The sequence below is a fragment of the Palaemon carinicauda genome, chromosome 11 (assembly GCF_036898095.1).
Source record: "Palaemon carinicauda isolate YSFRI2023 chromosome 11, ASM3689809v2, whole genome shotgun sequence".
Classification (NCBI taxonomy): domain Eukaryota; kingdom Metazoa; phylum Arthropoda; class Malacostraca; order Decapoda; family Palaemonidae; genus Palaemon; species Palaemon carinicauda.
Genome location: NC_090735.1, coordinates 14,822,894 through 14,841,374, shown reverse-complemented (window position 1 = coordinate 14,841,374; position 18,481 = coordinate 14,822,894). Strand labels below are relative to the sequence as shown.

The following is an 18,481-nucleotide window of genomic DNA, read 5'->3' as shown; positions in this document are numbered from 1 at the left end:
TTCATGCAGAAATGAAGTGGTGGATGAAGACGCCGGTGATAAATCTTGATGATAAAATTCGTTGTCTTTTTAGCAAGAAGTGTGAGTATTTGTTTGTTGATTGCATTGGAAACTTGATATTTTACTGTGCTTTCCCTAACATTTATAGAAAGAATCATTGAAATGAATTTCTGGTGTTATAAGTGTGTTTTGACAGGAAGGGTAAAGCTAGATTCAACACTGGTCATTTATGGATTCTCTTCCTGTTATAGGAACTACAGACAAACCAGCTGGAGAAGCCAGTCAAAAGGAAAACTACTCCGTAAAGTGAGTGTTACGATTTAAGTTGGAAATTATCATACTTAGAATTGGAGTGTAATGAAGTTTGAGGCTACTATATTTTGCCATTAGAGTTAGGGATGTCCTTGTTGAAATATGCTATGCAATAGCTCATAATCTGTAATTTCTTACAAACTTAATTTTTAACCACATTTGGAAACATGCATTGTTGGCAGGGATAGTTCCTTGGTAATTAAATTGTCTTTTCACCACTAAATAGATTTTAGATAACTATTTTTTGTTGATCCAGTGGTCTGTGTTGGAAAGACTTAATAATTATTCCAATGTTTGTGAGTAGTTGGTTTTTAGAAAATTGAACCTTTCAAGAGTTATCCACTGGGTCAGATATATTTAGTTTTGTGAATATTAAAAGCGTCTTTGTTCTATTGTGGTTGGGCAACTATTGTATGTTATGCAAGATGGAATTCCACGCAAGGTTAAATGACCTGGGTGGCCAAAAATCGGTGCTAGAACAATTTATCTTTTAATTTATTGTTAGCAATAACAGGCTTTAAAGGATAAACAGGATTAACTTTGAAATTATTTACGTTTCAGTACCTTTTGCTTGTCTTTTCTTTTCACTTAAGTTTTGAACTCTGCAAAGTAATTTTTTTAATTTTTTTATTTTTTATAAATTCTCTCAGGAACTATGAAACTTGTGACTTTATATGGAAGTGGTTAAATTTTGGTATAATTTAAATTTTTTTTTTTTTTTTTATTTCATGTTGAGCATCAAAGTACCTAATAGTGAATATATCTGTATCTTGTGTTCACGTATTACGGGAGTAGCCTGTTTTGTGGGTTTTTGTAAATTCCAATGTGATCAACATGGCAAGTGTAATTTTTGGCATAGTTTTCTGTTTTGTCTATATAATATATAACTCATTCATCCTCATGAAAATTATAAAACTCAACATTTTTGACCAGTGTGCTTATACATAGCAATCTAATTTTGCTTTCTTTTGTTTTAGTATTCATACAGTATCCATTATTTTGCTTTACTTCAGGTCCTTCAGGTTGTCTTATATTGTAATGATGGGCAGGCTTTAAAATCTGTAAGGCAGGTGAGTAGTGTCTGGCAACAAGTAAATTTCTTTAGTTACCTAGTGTCTTGATGCAATTGATGGTTGTTCCAACACTGAGTACTTACCTCGAACTACTTTCTTATAAGTATCTGGGATCTCCTCCCAACCGACCAGAGTTTTGTGTAGTTTACCCTAGTCCCGTTTTGTATGAGGGGTAACCTCAGGTGGAGTGATACGCGCCCTGAGTCTAACCCCGGGTCAGAGAGCATGCTTGCTCAGGTCTCGATCTCCAGTAAGTTCTCTGGTCGCGTCGCGATAACATCTCGACGCTCTCTCCTTACCCAGTGCAACCTTTGTCTCCCGCGGTCCCCATGTGGACCCATTGTGTTCATTCTATACCCTTTCCTACTCTTCTCCTCTGTGTTCGTCATGTAGGGGCAGCTTATGTTCTCCTACAGCCATGTGTACGGAGTGCGAGTCCTGGAACGAGGTGCAGTGGGTGCGCTTCAGCACCAAGAAGGCGGCGTCCAAGAGGTCACATAGGAAGCCGAGTCGGATAGAGCTTCTCAGCCACCTTCCCCTTCCCAGAGTAGGGGACGAGGTAAGTCAGTTGTGGGGAAGAGGCCCATTGCTCTTCCCCAGGAGTCTGAGTGGGTGCAGTATAGCACCAAGAAGAAGTAGGCGACGAAGAGGTCGCCTAAGAAGTCGAGCGTCCCTTGCTTCGCCGGGCGTCTCGTCTGACCGAGCTTCCCTACCACCCTCCCCTACCCAGAGTAGGGGACAAGGTAAGTCCGTTGCTGGGTTGTGGCGTCGTTCCAGGCGAGTGAGGGCCCTGCAGGAGGGGCGGGAGACTGAGTCCTGGTGCAAGCAGGCCACGTCTCTGACCCCATGAGGGGGAAAAATGTCCCTAATTCTTCTCCAGCCTCTTTGGTGTGTTTTTCAGTCACTTCTGCAGCTGAGGGCACCGCCGAGAAGGAGCTTTCCCCGCCGTCGGACCCCATTGCGTGGGTTTCCCCCAAGAGCAGTGAGTGGGTGACGGTTCACCGCGACAGGCTGCTGGAGCTAGCTGCGGCGCCGGGCCCTTCAAGTTGGTGTCCGAGGACGAGCTCCCCGGATAGATACTCCTCCGGCAGCAGGGCCACCCGACGGAGGGACTCATCATGGCAGGTTCCAGTCGACAGGCGTAAGACCACGAAGGTTCCGGTTCCATCCGCCCAGCGGAGAGAGTCGCCCCTTCGGTCTGGCAGCCGAGTCCTGACCTCCAAAGGCCACCTAGCTCGTCACGAGCGCAGCCCTCGGCTTTCCTCGACGGGCAGGCCCGCAGATACGAGAACCTCCGGAAGAGATGTTGGACCCAGGACGGAGCCCCCCCGTCCTTAGACGTGAACCCCCGCGAGAGCGTCGGTCCAGGACTCCCCCACGTGCGAGGTCCTCCGTCGAAGTACCCCCGTCACGTGTCGGCGCGCCCGTCGGAGGATCTCCCAGGAGGCACAGAAGTAGTTGTCCCCCTAGGGAGGAGTGGGCGCGTGTCGCCATCCCACGCAGACACCTCCTGGGAGCTTCAGCTGTTCCGGGTACTTATGGCTGGCTCCCAAGGGCTCGTTCTCCTGCTCCGAAGTACGCCCCCTACAGCAGGCTCTGGCAGACCGGCATAAGTTCGCGAAGGTTAAGACTCCTTCCGCCCGGCGGAGAGTTGCCCCTTCGGTCTGGCAGCCGTGTCCCAGCCTCCAAGACTTCGACAGGTCGGCCAGAACGTGAAAGACAACCAGCAGCCACGAGGAAGCCCGCAGCAGCTTGGTCCTCCATGGGGAGAGACAAGTCCAGGACGGAGGCCTCCGTCCCAGCGGCAATGCTCGTCCTCCATCCAGAACCGCTGAAGTCGTACCACGACAAGGATGCCTTCACCCCAAGCGGGCCCCCCATGTTGTAGGTGCTCCTTCTCAGGCAGAAGGGCATCCGAGGACGAGGCCCCCGCTTACAGAAAAGTACTAGCCCTCATCAGACGGCACCACAGGCTGGACGAACCGAATCCCGCGACGGATGAGGACTGGGTCTCTGGCCTCAGCAGGTTGGTAGATACCCCCGTGCAGCAGAGGCCCTCACTGGCTGGCTCCCTAGAGCTCCTTCGCCATCCTCACGGTACGTCTCCTCCAGCAGACACGATCATCGACGGAAGTCATCGCACCAGGTCTCGGTCGACAGGCATGAGCCCGCGAAGGTGCCGACTTCTCCCGCCCAGCGGAGGGAGTGGCCCCTTCGGAATGGCAGCCTTGTCCCGGCCTCCGGTTCTTCGATGGCCCGCCCTAAACGAAGGAACCAACCAGCCATTACGGGGAAGCCCGCGGCTCCATGGATCTCCGCAGGAGCTCCATCCGTCCAGCGGAGGCAGCCGCTGGCTCGACCCGGTAGCATAGCATCCATACCCGGTACCACGACAGCTCCATTCAGGCTTCGTGGTCAACCGCTGGTATACCAGGGTACTCACACCCCACGGAATCCCCGAGAGGAGGTAGACCCATGACGGATACCTCCGTCCCGGTGGCTCCATCCGTGATGGAGCTAGCCACTCCATCGTCCCGGCCAGCCCCATCCAAGCATTGGAGGTGGCCGCTGACACACCCATGACGGCTACCTCCGTCCCGGCGGCTTCATCCGTAATGGAGCCAGCCGTGCGATCGTCCCGGCCAGCCCCATCCAAGCATCGGAGGCGGCCGCTGACATGGCAGGGTACTTAAACCCCACGGAGTTCCCCGGGAGGGGGTAGACCCATGACAGCTACCCCCGTTCTTGACGGCTCCATCCATGACGAAGGCAAAGTGGTTTTCCCCCTAGCGGGTCGAACAGGGCTATTGCCCCTCCAGTGCCAGCCTCAGTGGCTGCTGGAGAGGCACCCCCGCACCTTTGCCCAGTGCCTTTTCGGCTCCGTCCGCCTGTCGGATGTAGAAGTTGGCACACGTATCTTTCCCTTGCCTGGCCCCCCGTAGAGGAGCTTCGACTCCACAGTTAGCCTTCAGACCCTCCTACTCGGGCTCCAGGAGAGGCCGTTCAGGCCGCGGCTCTCGAAGGAGATAGGAGGGGAGGCCCCCTACTCCTGCCGACGCCTCAGGTGGGGAATGCCTCAAACGATCTTGGCAAGCATGGCGGGACCACGGAGCGGATCGGTGGACCGTAGCCCTACTAAAGGAGGGGTACAGGCTGCCCTTCCTAGCGGACCCCCACCTCAGATCCCAGATCAACAGGCGGAGTGGTTGGCACCCAAGGACCCCTTGAGAGTAGCAGCATTGCAGGAAGAAGGCTCGGCAATGCTGGGGAAAGGGGCAGTAGAACCAGTCAAGAAACTGTGTCCAGGGTTCTACAGCAGGCTCTTCCTGGTGGAGAAGGCGACAGGGGTCTGGAGACCGGTCATAGACCTTTCAGTCCTCAACAAATTCGTGTGCAACACCGACTTAGAGATGGACACTCCGAAGTCGGTCCTAGCGACCTTGAAGGAGGACGACTTCATGAGGTCCATAGGCCTTACAGACATCTACTTCCAGGTCCCTGTCCATCCCTCCAGCAGGAAGTTCCTAAGGGTAAAATGGAGTACCCAAACGTTGCAGTTTAAAACCCTATGCTTCGGACTGTCGACAGCCCTCAGGGCTTCACGAGGGTCTTAGCAACAGTTTCAGACTAGGCGCACGAACAGGGCGTCCGCCAGATTCGGTACCTAGATGACTGGTTGTTGCTTTCAGCCTCAGAGGAAGTACTGAGGGAGCAAGGCGCGAAGCTCTTGCAGTTCTGCAACGTCTCGAGTATCATCATCAACCTGGAGAAGTCCCAGCTGATACCCTCCACCAGGATGACCTACCTAGGGTTGGTCCTAGACAACCGAATGGCGAGGGCCTTCCCCTCCGCAGAGAGACTGGAGAACCTGAAACAGATACTCTGGCCCTTACTGTCGAACCAGCCCAGGAGAGCCAAGGACTGGCAAAGACTGAAAGGACTCCCCGCACTAGATAGTCCTGGTGTCCCCGGAGATGAAGGAAGTCCTGGAGTGGTGGCACGTCAGAACGAACACCCTCAAGGGAATGCCCTTCGCAACCGACCCTCCAGAGATGCTCCTGTTCACTTACGCAACCAAGGAGGGCTGGGGTGCCCATCTTCTTGACAAAACAGCAAAAGGTAAATGGGAAGTCGAGGAGATGAACCTGCACATAAACGTGCTGGAGAGGAGGACCGTACAAAGGGCGTGCTTAGAGTTCGTCCATCTACCCCGGGGAAGCACCGTAGCTCCGGTGTGCGGCAACGCCGCGGTGGAGGCCTACGTGAAAAAGCAAGGAGGACTGAAGTCGAAGGAACGATTTAGTCTCACGATGGAGTTCCTAGAATGGGCTGAAGTGGAACAAATCAATTTTTCAGCCAGGTTCTCTCCGGGGAAGAGGAACGTCCTGGCCGACATCCTCAGCAGGATGGGTCAAGTGGTAGGGCCTGAGTGGTCCCTACACCCAGAAGTGGTCAAAACCCTCTTCCTGAAGTGGGGCTCGCCGGTGATAGACCTCTTCGCCACGAGACTAAACGCACAGCTCCCCGTGTTTTGTTTTCCTGTGTCAGATCCAGCAGTAGCGTTCGAAGATGCCTTCCAACACTTTTGGGACAACCTCGACGTTAACAACTTCCCACCCTTCGGGATGCTCAGACCGGTCCTCACAGGGTGAGACGGACGGCCAACCTGTGGGTGACTTTGGTAGCGCCCTGGTGGCCAGAGAGAGAGTGGTTCGCGGATCTAAAGGAACTGGCACGCCATCCACCTGGGCCACTTCCAGACAGACCAGACCTTCTCCGGCAGCCTCACTTCCAGAGGTTCCACGAAAACCCTCGGTCCCTCCGCCTTCACGCGTGGAGGTTATCGATCGTCTCTGAGAAAGGAAGGATTTCCGTCGATGACGGCATCAAGGATGTCAGGGTACCTGAGGCATTCGTCAGTCGAGGTGTACCAGGCGTAGTGGGATACCTTTTCTAAGGGGTGCTCCTCGAAGAACATCAGGCCGTTAGGGGCCTCCATTCATGAGATAGCAGACTTCCTGGTCTATATCAGGGACGAAGTGGGCACGTCCATCCCAAGTCTTTATCCTGAAGGACCTAGACCTAGGTGCCTCCAGATATATCTCGACGCTCATCAAGAGCTTCGAGCAGTCTTGTTCCCCCCAGGCCACTAGAGTGTCCCAGGGGGATGTGGCTAGGGTACTGAAGATGCTTTTGGAACCTCCCTTTGAGCCTCTAAAAGACATTCTAGACAAGCAGCTCACCCTCAAGGCAGTCTTTCGTTTAGCTCTGGCATCAGCAAAGAGTAGGTGTGATTCATGGCCTGTCGTACGAGATATCTCACTCGAAGGGCTGGCGAGAAGCTACCTTCAGATTCCTACCCTCCTTCGTAGCCAAGACTCAGAATCCAGCTGTTTGGGACCCCAAAGTTGAAGGGTTCTCAGTGCCAGCTATCCCGAGGGACTTGCTGCTGTGCCCCGTCAGGGCAGTATTTAGAGAGGACAGCTAGACTTTGTCCCTAGATCAAGAGTCTGTTCATTTTCCTCGGGACTGTGAAGAAGCCAGTCTCCTAGAACACACACTCCTTCTGGATAAGGCAAGTGATCGTCAGGCCCTACAGTAGTGCAGGGTTCCCCCTTCCAGGAAAGCCCAGACCCCACGACATTAGGGGTCTAAATACTTCATTGGCGTTTGAGAAAAACATGGCAGTGGGCCAAATCCTGAGGGCAGGTACTTGGTCTAGCCAGTCGACCTTTACGGCTCACTACTTGAAGGACTACTCGAGAAAGTCCCTGGACGGGTTCTCGCTCGGTCCCGTCATTTCCGCACTCCAAACGGTTCAAAGGTGTAGCCCCAGTGGTAACTGCGGGTAATAAGTCAGAGAGACACAGGTTCCTCCCTGAGCCCCCTTGTTCTTCCGTCTTTTATTCCCTTACCGGAAATGACTCGGGTAGCCCCCCGAAACTGCCATGGGATACACTATCATTGGAAGGACATGTCTCCTAGGATTCTTGCAGAAGTGAGTTACTTAGAAACTAAGATGGTTTTTTGCGTAATTTTCCCTATTTTCTCGTGTTTTCCTTGAGGTCAGCAGAACCAAGTCTCCTACCTACTGTAGGTCGCTCTTCTATACTCGTCACGGTCTCTAGGTCCTGAAGGACACTCCCACCTCCTAAGGTATAATTCTCCCAAGAAAGTAGTTCGAGGTAAGTACTGCATGTTGGAACAAATCACAAATTTTAAGTAATTTGTATTTTTCCTAACAGTACTTGCCTCGAACTACTTTCGGGTAATGGCCCGCCCATCCTACCCTGAGTGCCTTGCTGGACTTCATAGATACCTAAGCTATCAAGAACTTACTGGAGATCGAGACCTGAGCAAGCGTGCTCTCTGACCCGGGGTTAGCCTCGGCGCGTATCACTCCACCTGAGGTTATCCCTCATAGAAAACGGGACTAGGGTAAACTACACAAAACTCTGGTCGGTTGGGAGGAGACCCCAGATACTCCAAAGAAAGTAGTTTGAGGTAAGTACGGTTAGGAAAATTACAAATTATGATTTTTACTGTAAATTCACTAATAATTGTATCTTCTAAAAAGTATTAAGATACCAGGTTGTAGGTAATAGGTACCCTCTCAGATATACTTAAAAATTACTTAGTGAAAATCATAGGGTTTGTCTTCCTTTTTTTTTTTTTTTTCAAAGGAACTTAGTGTAAGCTGCTGTAGTGCATGATGGAATTCCATGCAAGGTTAAAATTCTTGGGTGGCCATAAGTCAATGCTAGAGTAACTTGGTCTTTTCATTTCTTTATTGCTAGAAATAGCAAGTGCTGAGAAGACAAAACAATTGGTTTTAAATTCGGTTATTTTCCCTTCTCGTTTGGAGTCATTTATAGACTTGAATATTTTATGCTTTTTGTTTGAAATAATTTAATTGTGGTAGTGTTATTGCATGGTGAAATTCCATGTAATGTTGAAAAATTTGGTTGCCAAAAATCAATGCTGGAGGAGTTATATTTTGCTAGGAATAGGTGTTAAGAAAAATTGTAATTAGACTTGAATATGTTATGATCTGGGTTCCCCCCCCATACAAGGTACATAGTAATATTGGAGAACTTTGAACTATTTTCAGGAACCATGTAAAAACTAGTACCTCTGCGTGCTTATGGCTTAGCTAAAGCTGCGGCCAACCTTTTGAACTGTCTGCAGACACAAAAGACAATGTTTATAAATGGGGAGTTTAATTTGACAAAAACCACAATTTGTCTTGTGTGCTGTTAAACAGGCTACAGACAATGTCTCTGTTCTAACTTTGAGTATGAAACAGCGACACTGCCAGACATAAAATCATGTTTATTATGGTTTTTAGTGACAGTTAAGATGGCTTTTTTATTTTCTTTGATTTATAGTTCAACTCACACGTATTGAATTAATTGAATTATTGTGCGAACGTGAATGTTCATGGAAAGTAAGAAGGTTTTTTTATTGTAATAGGAACTAACGTTCTGCAGCCCTTTAAGAGATAACTGATAAGATTACCAATTAAAGTTTCAAATAGAATTAACATCCATCCTCAAGTAGGTGATTTTCATCTTGTAATTTCCACAACAAAGCCGTGGAACTACCTGGTGTGCCACGGCTTTTCAACCACTGCAATCCACTTGTTCATGGTTTCTCTATTACCACTTTATACATGTACCAATTATTGTGATGTATAGCGCAATCATCTTATCACGAAAAATTCCAACCATTTTTATCGTACCATATTACGCTAGCACAAACACACCCTGCTTTCCGCCTTGACTTGCTGCCAACTGATTACTGTAGTGGTTACCTAAAAGCCGTAACTCACCTGTTCTGCAGCTCTGGTGTGTGGAAAAAGTTTCGGTCAGAGTTTACGTACTTTATATGATCGACATAATCTCAAGACGGTTCAACCAAGTGGACGTGGCATAAGGTTATGGGTTGAATTATATTTATTTAGTATGGCCGGTAAATTCACTTTGAAACCCTAGAATAAGTGTGCTTCTGGTATGTACTGTACATTATGATTGTTCACATGAAATTTAAGTAAATCATCTTGTAAATTGCAGTAAGAGTTAACATTTAACAGAATTCTTTAACTAGGGCTGACTGAATTGCGAGGCTTAAAATTTGTAGGATTATGATGGACAGACAAGTTTCAAAAGCCTGTGTTTTAAAGCAGGTGAGGAATATTTTTAACCAAGTCAATTGCTGTAGGTATTAAATCTTGTTGTAATAGCCATTCTTAATATATTTTATGATAAATGTACAGTAATAGGTATATTAGCTTTAGAGGTATATGGTTAGGGAATACTGTATGTTTACCAGGAACAGGCTTAATTTAAACTGCAATTTGGAAGGTTGTATTGTAGAGTAGGTGCATCAGTTTTGCCTTTTTGCTAGGGTTTGACGTACAGTGGTGTTGATGCATGACGGAATTCCATGCAAGGTTTAAATACTTGGGTGGCCAATGTTCAATGCTAGAATAATTTTGTCTTTTTGTATTTTTTATTGCTAGAAAGAGCAAATTGAAAGGACAAAACAATTGTTGATCTTTAACTAATTTTTACTTTAAATCTTTGATTCTTAACTTGATAAAGATGCATTATAATTTTAAGATGTTAGGTGCCTGAGAACTGAAATAGGCCGCATGAAACTTTGAAAATAAGAAAAATATTTTTGTATTTCATATTTTCTGTTCATGTAAAGCAAATGTAAAATGGGTATGGAAATGCCACAAGGGTTTAACTTTGTCAAATGAACTAGTGAAGACGTTTAAGCTAATTCATCTACTGAACAGTATATGTTTCCTTTTCAGGTTGAACTTTATAGGAGGTGCAGAACAAGCTTAGAAATAACCATTGTTTAAAGCAGGTAAGGATAGTATGTTGTCAATTGTGTTAGTTTGCGATTTATTTTGATATAGCTTTTCTAAAAAGTTCGTATAGACTACGAATAACATATCAAGCTACTAACTTAGTTTGCACAGTATGTAACAACATAAGCTAAGGTAACATATTTGTTAATGACATTTTAAAACAAAATTTTTGAAGGTAACAGGCGATGGGTTTTTATTTTTGTTACATTGGCTTTCAGTATGGCAATGAAGGTTGGTCACATTACCTCCGTAGCAAAAGCTTTGTGTCTTCCATTCGAACGTTCTGTTTGATGGTCGACTGTGGGGCTCTATAACCAACCAAGATTAATTCACTATCATAGTACCAAAGTGAAATTTCTTTTGCTTTGGCCTCCATTAGTTGAAACATTTTCTTGAATACTATTAGATGAATTAAATATTTGTCAAAACAAATTGTTCATGAGTTAAATTTAGTAGAATAACAAAGTCTTGTTACTTTCAGGTAAATGGAGTGCTCCGTTACTGTATTTATCAAGGTTTAGTGCAGAATGACAGCATAAGGTGAGCTAATACAGTAATCCATTGGTTCGGGGTATGTTATTGTTGATTGGTTCATTCCGTATGAATTCAGAAGAAAGAAATTGATGGTAAATTTATGTAATTGGGATGAACTGCAAAGATTATGTAAGTTTATTGGTTATGCTACTATAAACATAACAAAAGCAATACACATAAGACATAGCATGAAAAGAAGAATAAAACTCCCATCTGATCCGTCACAGCATACCTAACTTGGTATCAGTGGGATAACTCCGATAAAGTGCGTCGGTGGACAAAAGCCAGCAGATACGAATTGGTAATGGGACAGATGAAATATATTGTATAACTTAGAATTGCACCTCAGTTTAGGGTAATTTTTTTGTTGATTTTAATTGTTCAAATAGGAAAACTAGTTACATTAAAATCCTGGCATACCCATAGCTCAAAAAATTAATTTTCATAAATTATTTTATATTGGTTATCTACTGTTCTATTTAAAGAATAGATATTAGAAAAAGATTCAGTATTGCAATCAAGGTTGGTCACATTACCTCCGTAGCAAAAGCTTTGTGTCTTCCATTCGAACGTTCTGTTTGATGGTCGACTGTGGGGCTCTATAACCAACCAGAGACAATGTTTATAAATGGGGAGTTTAATTTGACAAAAACCACAATTTGTCTTGTGTGCTGTTAAACAGGCTACAGACAATGTCTTTGTTCTAACTTTGAGTATGAAACAGCTACGCTGCCAGACATAAAATCATGTTTATTATGGTTTTTAGTGACAGAGTTAAGATGGCTCTTTTATTTTCTTTGATTTATAGTCCAACTCACACGTATTGAATTAATTGAATTATTGTGCGAACGTGAATGTTCATGGAAAGTAAGAAGGTTTTTTTATTGTAATAGGAACTAACGTTCTGCAGCCCTTTAAGAGATAACTGATAAGATTACCAATTAAAGTTTCAAATAGAATTAACATCCATCCTCAAGTAGGTGATTTTCATCTTGTAATTTCCACAACAAAGCCGTGGAACTACCTGGTGTGCCACGGCTTTTCAACCACTGCAATCCACTTGTTCATGGTTTCTCTATTACTACTTTATACATGTACCAATTATTGTGATGTATAGCGCAATCATCTTATCACGAAAAATTCCAACCATTTTTATCGTACCATATTACGCTAGCACAAACACACCCTGCTTTCCGCCTTGACTTGCTGCCAACTGATTACTGTAGTGGTTACCTAAAAGCCGTAACTCACCTGTTCTGCAGCTCTGGTGTGTGGAAAAAGTTTCGGTCAGAGTTTACGTACTTTATATGATCGACATAATCTCAAGACGGTTCAACCAAGTGGACGTGGCATAAGGTTATGGGTTGAATTATATTTATTTAGTATGGCCGGTAAATTCACTTTGAAACCCTAGAATAAGTGTGCTTCTGGTATGTACTGTACATTATGATTGTTCACATGAAATTTAAGTAAATCATCTTGTAAATTGCAGTAAGAGTTAACATTTAACAGAATTCTTTAACTAGGGCTGACTGAATTGCGAGGCTTAAAATTTGTAGGATTATGATGGACAGACAAGTTTCAAAAGCCTGTGTTTTAAAGCAGGTGAGGAATATTTTTAACCAAGTCAATTGCTGTAGGTATTAAATCTTGTTGTAATAGCCATTCTTAATATATTTTATGATAAATGTACAGTAATAGGTATATTAGCTTTAGAGGTATATGGTTAGGGAATACTGTATGTTTACCAGGAACAGGCTTAATTTAAACTGCAATTTGGAAGGTTGTATTGTAGAGTAGGTGCATCAGTTTTGCCTTTTTGCTAGGGTTTGACGTACAGTGGTGTTGATGCATGACGGAATTCCATGCAAGGTTTAAATACTTGGGTGGCCAATGTTCAATGCTAGAATAATTTTGTCTTTTTGTATTTTTTATTGCTAGAAAGAGCAAATTGAAAGGACAAAACAATTGTTGATCTTTAACTAATTTTTACTTTAAATCTTTGATTCTTAACTTGATAAAGATGCATTATAATTTTAAGATGTTAGGTGCCTGAGAACTGAAATAGGCCGCATGAAACTTTGAAAATAAGAAAAATATTTTTGTATTTCATATTTTCTGTTCATGTAAAGCAAATGTAAAATGGGTATGGAAATGCCACAAGGGTTTAACTTTGTCAAATGAACTAGTGAAGACGTTTAAGCTAATTCATCTACTGAACAGTATATGTTTCCTTTTCAGGTTGAACTTTATAGGAGGTGCAGAACAAGCTTAGAAATAACCATTGTTTAAAGCAGGTAAGGATAGTATGTTGTCAATTGTGTTAGTTTGCGATTTATTTTGATATAGCTTTTCTAAAAAGTTCATATAGACTACGAAGAACATATCAAGCTACTAACTTGGTTTTCACAGTATGTAACAACATAAGCTAAGGTAACATTTTTGTTAACCCTAGAACACAAACCCTATCACAACACTACACCATCACAAACCCCGGGTGGAAAACACCCTAACTTTGAAATTAAAAACACAGTTTCAATAAGAATTTATTCACAAACCCCGGGTGGAAAACACCCTAACTTTGAAATTAAAAACACACAGTTTCAATAAGAATTTATTCACAAACCCCGGGTGGAAAACACCCTAACTTTGAAATTAAAAACACACAGTTTCAATAAGAATTTATTCACAAACCCCGGGTGGAAAACACCCTAACTTTGAAATTAAAAACACACAGTTTCAATAAGAATTTATTAAAAGTACAAAATTACCTGGAAAATATAAAGTTTCATCTTTCATTTCCCCTCATAATAATGTTTTGAAACTAAAAAAACTAATGCTGAAGGGGTGACTTAAAAACTCCAAAAAATGCTGAAAATAAGAAAGAACTTGGAAAACTAAATACTTAAATTGAAGTCTTCCACTTTGGCCTAGACCCACCCAGGTGATGGGAGCTTCAGTTGGTGAAGCTACAACAATATACACCATTACAAACTTCAGGTGGATTCCACCCACAAACAATTACACCTTTTATCACAAACGTCGGGTGGAAATAACCCGAATTCCGCTCTGTCGGAAAATCCTACAAAGCAAGCTCACTCACATGCTGTCCCCACCACGACCCGCTGAGAACTGAAGCTGTAGGGAGTCACAAGCCCGTGAGTCATCCCACCACGTAATGATCACGTGACTCCGCCCGGCATCGGGTGGAAAATCACCCGGGGTTTGTGTTCTAGGTTGACATTTTAAAACAAAATTTTTGAAGGTAACAGCGATGGGTTTTTATTTATTTTTCAGTTACATTGGCTTTCAGTATGGCAATGAAGGTTGGTCACATTACCTCCATAGCAAAAGCTTTGTGTCTTCCATTCGAACGTTCTGTTTGATGGTTGACTGTGGGGCTCTATATCCAACCAAGATTAATTCACTATCATAGTACCAAAGTGAAGTTTCTTTTCCTTTGGCCTCCATTAGTTGAAACATCTTCTTGAATAATATTGGATGAATTAAATATTTGTCAGAACACATTATCCTTTTAAAAATATTTTCCAGAATAACTAGCCTTGTAGCTTCCACTTTTCTGGGGGGGGGGGGGGGGGGGGGGTTTAGTGTAGGTGGTATCATTCCATGTAATTTTTTTTTCTTTTTTGTGGGGGGGGGGAGTTTCCTGCGTAAGGGGAAACCAGCTGCCAATTTTTTTCATAATTACCATTATTTTAAAAGAAAAAATGTGTGGAGGAAAGCATATATAACCCATGAGAAGTATCTTTTGATTATCTTGATAAATAACAGAGAGATAACTCGTGTTTTCATTATGAAATCATCCTAACTACATTTTTTCTTAGTGTAGGTGGTATCATTCCATGTAATTTTTTTTTTGGGGGGGGGGAGAGTTTCCTGCGTAAGGGGAAACCAGCTGCCAATTTTTTTCATAATTACCATTATTTTAAAAGAAAAAATGTGTGGAGGAAAGCATATATAACCCATGAGAAGTATCTTTTGATTATCTTGATAAATAACAGAGAGATAACTCGTGTTTTCATTATGAAATCATCCTAACTACATTTTCTGCATTGGTATTTTTTTTTTTTTTTTTTTTTTTGTCAAGTCTGACAATTGCACATACCTAAAACGGTTATCAACCTCTACGAAATTAAGATATGTCTCACAATGGGATCACTCGCAATAACCCCGTAGATACTCAACTTTAACAGTGTCCCGTTGTTTGCTCTCGTGAACCTAAATTTAGTTGTTTGGCATGTTTTAACTGTGTAAGTGGTTTGGCTTTTATAATTTCATTAACATGCCAAAAGAAATGCATATATCAATGCACATAAGATGTCTTCCGTTAGCATGAAAAAAAAAAAAAAGCTAAATGATGCATGATGTTGGCATACTGCTAATAGCCCCGCAAAGGAGGTTGGGACAGTAACCATAAGGTATGAATCAGGAGTGGAACGGATGGAATGTATAACTTGTAATTACAACTCTGTTTAGGGTAATTATGTTAATTTAATTTTTTCCAAGAGGAAATTTGAAATTACATAAAAATCCTTGGACAACCATAATTCTGAAACATACTTTTCCTCATAACTTATCCTATTCATTATTTATTTTTTTTTATTGATAAATATATCATTAGAAAGAAGAGAAAAATTGTCAGCAAATCTTTTGTGAAATCGAAGTTTTGGGAATTGGTGAAAATGAAAAATCATAGGGTTTTTGAAATTAAAAAATAGTCTGTTTAACATTTTTTAAAATTTTCACAATTAATAGGATATTTTCACAATTAATAGGATATTTTTATAAGTTGCTTCAAATTTTTAGAAGTTACAGTTATTGACTGGGTACTTATAATTTCAGTATAAGAGTACAGAGTATACGTATTCTCTAACGTGTGGAAATTATGAATTTTTAAGCAAATGGTCATACACAGCAGCCTATTCCCAAATTGTCTAGGGTTCAGCGGCTTTCAGTATGGCAATGAAGGTTGGTCACATTACCTCCGGAGCAAAAGCTTTGTGTCTTCCATTCGAACGTTCTGTTTGATGGTTGACTGTGGGGCTCTATATCCAACCAAGATTAATTCACTATCATAGTACCACAGTGAAATTTCTTTTGCTTTGGCCTCCATTAGTTGAAACATTTTCTTGAATACCATTAGATGAATTAAGTATTTGTCAAAAAAAAAAGAAAAAAAAATTGTTCATCAGTTATATTTAGTAGACTAACCAAGTCTTGTTACTTTCAGGTAAATGGAGTCTTCTTCGTTATTGTATTCGTCAAGTTTTAGTGCAGAATATGACAGCACAAGGTAAGCTGATAACAGTATTCCATTGTTTCGGGGTATGTTAGTGTTGATAGGTTCATTCCATATGAATTCATGAAGAAAGAAATTGATGGTAAATCTATGTAATTAGGATGAACTGCAATGATTTTAAAAGCTTATTGGTTATACTACTATAATACCACAATACTACTATAAACATAACAAAAGCAATACACATAAGACATAGCATGAAAAGGAAGAATAAAACTCCCATCTGATCCGTCACAGCATACCTAACTAGGTATCAGTGGGATAACTCCGATAAAGTGCGTCGGTGGATAAGAATGGGTAATGGGACAGATGGAATATATTGTATAACTTAGAATTGCACCTCAGTTTAGGGTAATGATTTTGTTTATTTTAATTGTTCAAATAGGAAAACTAGGGTTACATTAAAATCCTGGCATACCCATAGCTCAAAAAATTACTTTTCATAAAGTATTTTACATTGGTTATCTACTGTTCTATTAAAAAATAGATATTAGAAAAAGATTCAGTATTGCAATCAAGGTTGGTCACATTACCTCCGTAGCAAAAGCTTTGTGTCTTCCATTCAAACGTTCTGTTTGATGGTTGACTGTGGGGCTCTATATCCAACCAAGATTAATTCACTATCATAGTACCAAAGTGAAATTTCTTTTGCTTTGGCCTCCATTTGTTGAAACATTTTTCTGAATATTATCAGATGAATAAAATGTCTTAAGAAAATATCTATTGGATATATTTAGCAGAATAACCTATTAATTTCAGGTAAAGGGAGGTTGCCCCTTCACTATGCAGAGATCAAGGCATTGTGCAGTAAATGACAGCATAAGGTTAGCTGATATTTTGTTGGTGTTGGCTAGGATCATTCCTTGTAATAAATCAGGCTATTTTTTTTTCCCCTTTAAATTTAACTAGTATGATGAATCAAGGTTGGTCACATTACCTCCGGAGCAAAAGCTTTGTGTCTTCCATTCGAACGTTCTGTTTGATGGTTGACTGTGGGGCTCTATATCCAACCAAGATTAACTCGCTATCATAGTACCAAAGTGAAGTTTCTTTTGCTTTGGCCTCCATTAGTCGATACACTTTTATTTTTCATAAATCCAATCCTAAAGTTCAGAATGCCTCTTCATCTCCACAGCAGAGGAAGAAATAAATAGGAATAGAAAAGCTGATGTGGGTCTCTCGTCATAACACTTATAAATATCAAAATGGGTGGGCCTTCATAAGGTGAACAGTTACTGTACTTGAATAATAAAATCCCATTAGGTTTTGTTTGTCCTGTCTAAAAATATTTTAGGTCTATTCTTTTGAAGGTTTATTTTTGCTCAAATCAATTGTAAAACTAATATTTTGTTTAAGCCTGACTCCTGTAACAAAAAGTTAACTAAGTGCAAGTAAAAGTCTGCTAATAGGTAGTTTGTAAGAACATTTATCAACTAAATCATTAGTTATATTGTACCGAATGGCTTGCATTGATAATTTAATTTCTATTGCAGGATATTTGGGTCTGTGACCCTATGGCTTGGCACAAGTTTATAAGATTGCTTTTTCTAGAATTCTGAACAACTACACCAACAGAGTTAGTTTTATTTTGTGAGTATTGGTTTTGATATTTGTAAAACTTGTAATTTATTGCTGTGATGAGATACATATACAAAGGGTTAAAAACATTTCTGATTTAATGATGCCAACTAGGGCGGACTGAGAACGCAAGTTAATATGTTCCCTGTTGTTAGACTTGGATATTTTACTTCATTAGTGAATTCTGCTTTACAGGTAATCATTGGGCAGTGGTTTCTAAGAGGATGAGCTGATGGTCATCCCCATACGGTAAAATGAAGGTAGGAAAGCGCAACCTGCCTATTTTTTTATAGCCATTACAAAGTGAAGCACTGTTTAGTTGTAAAGGCTTGACCCTGAGGTCTGTCTTTTGAAAACAGATGCCAGAGGAATGTGCAAATATTGGTTGGGCTCCATGGTCTCCATGTTTGTCCTCTCACGTTTGCATACACCTTAATTTTTTAAATGTTCTGAAGTTTTGATTTATAGAAGTTATTTAAATTTTAATCACCCTTTCATATTGTAAGGCCTTGTCTGAGAAATTGCATGTGCCTATTTTAATTTTCAGAGGTTTTTTTTTTTTTCTTTTTTTTTTTTTTTTAAGACCAGAGACTGTATAATTAAACTTCAAACTATAGGTAGCTTGAGTAAGGAAGGTGGGAGAGCCAAATGCAGTTGAGAGAGATTACTGCTAAACCATTAATGACATTAAACCAAGGAAGAAAATGCATCAAAACTAAAAACATGCATGCAAATAACGCTTGTGCATATTCTTTAGGAAAAGGGATTTGTGTAAAAATGCAT

General features: G+C 41.9%; 1 long non-coding RNA gene across 2 annotated transcripts; it reads left to right on the top strand.

Moving 5' to 3' along the window:
* The first annotated feature begins 640 nt into the window (after positions 1–640).
* LOC137649624 (uncharacterized) lies at positions 641–17,959 on the top strand. 2 transcript variants are annotated; one of them, XR_011045794.1, is made up of 8 exons: positions 641–1,382; positions 10,207–10,262; positions 10,748–10,806; positions 13,042–13,097; positions 16,052–16,114; positions 16,880–16,944; positions 17,614–17,710; positions 17,894–17,959. It is a non-coding gene; the product is annotated as an uncharacterized lncRNA (long non-coding RNA). The 2 variants fall into 2 exon arrangements; XR_011045795.1 differs by lacking the exon at positions 10,748–10,806 and having other exon boundaries at positions 644–1,382.
* Positions 17,960–18,481: the final 522 nt, after the last annotated feature.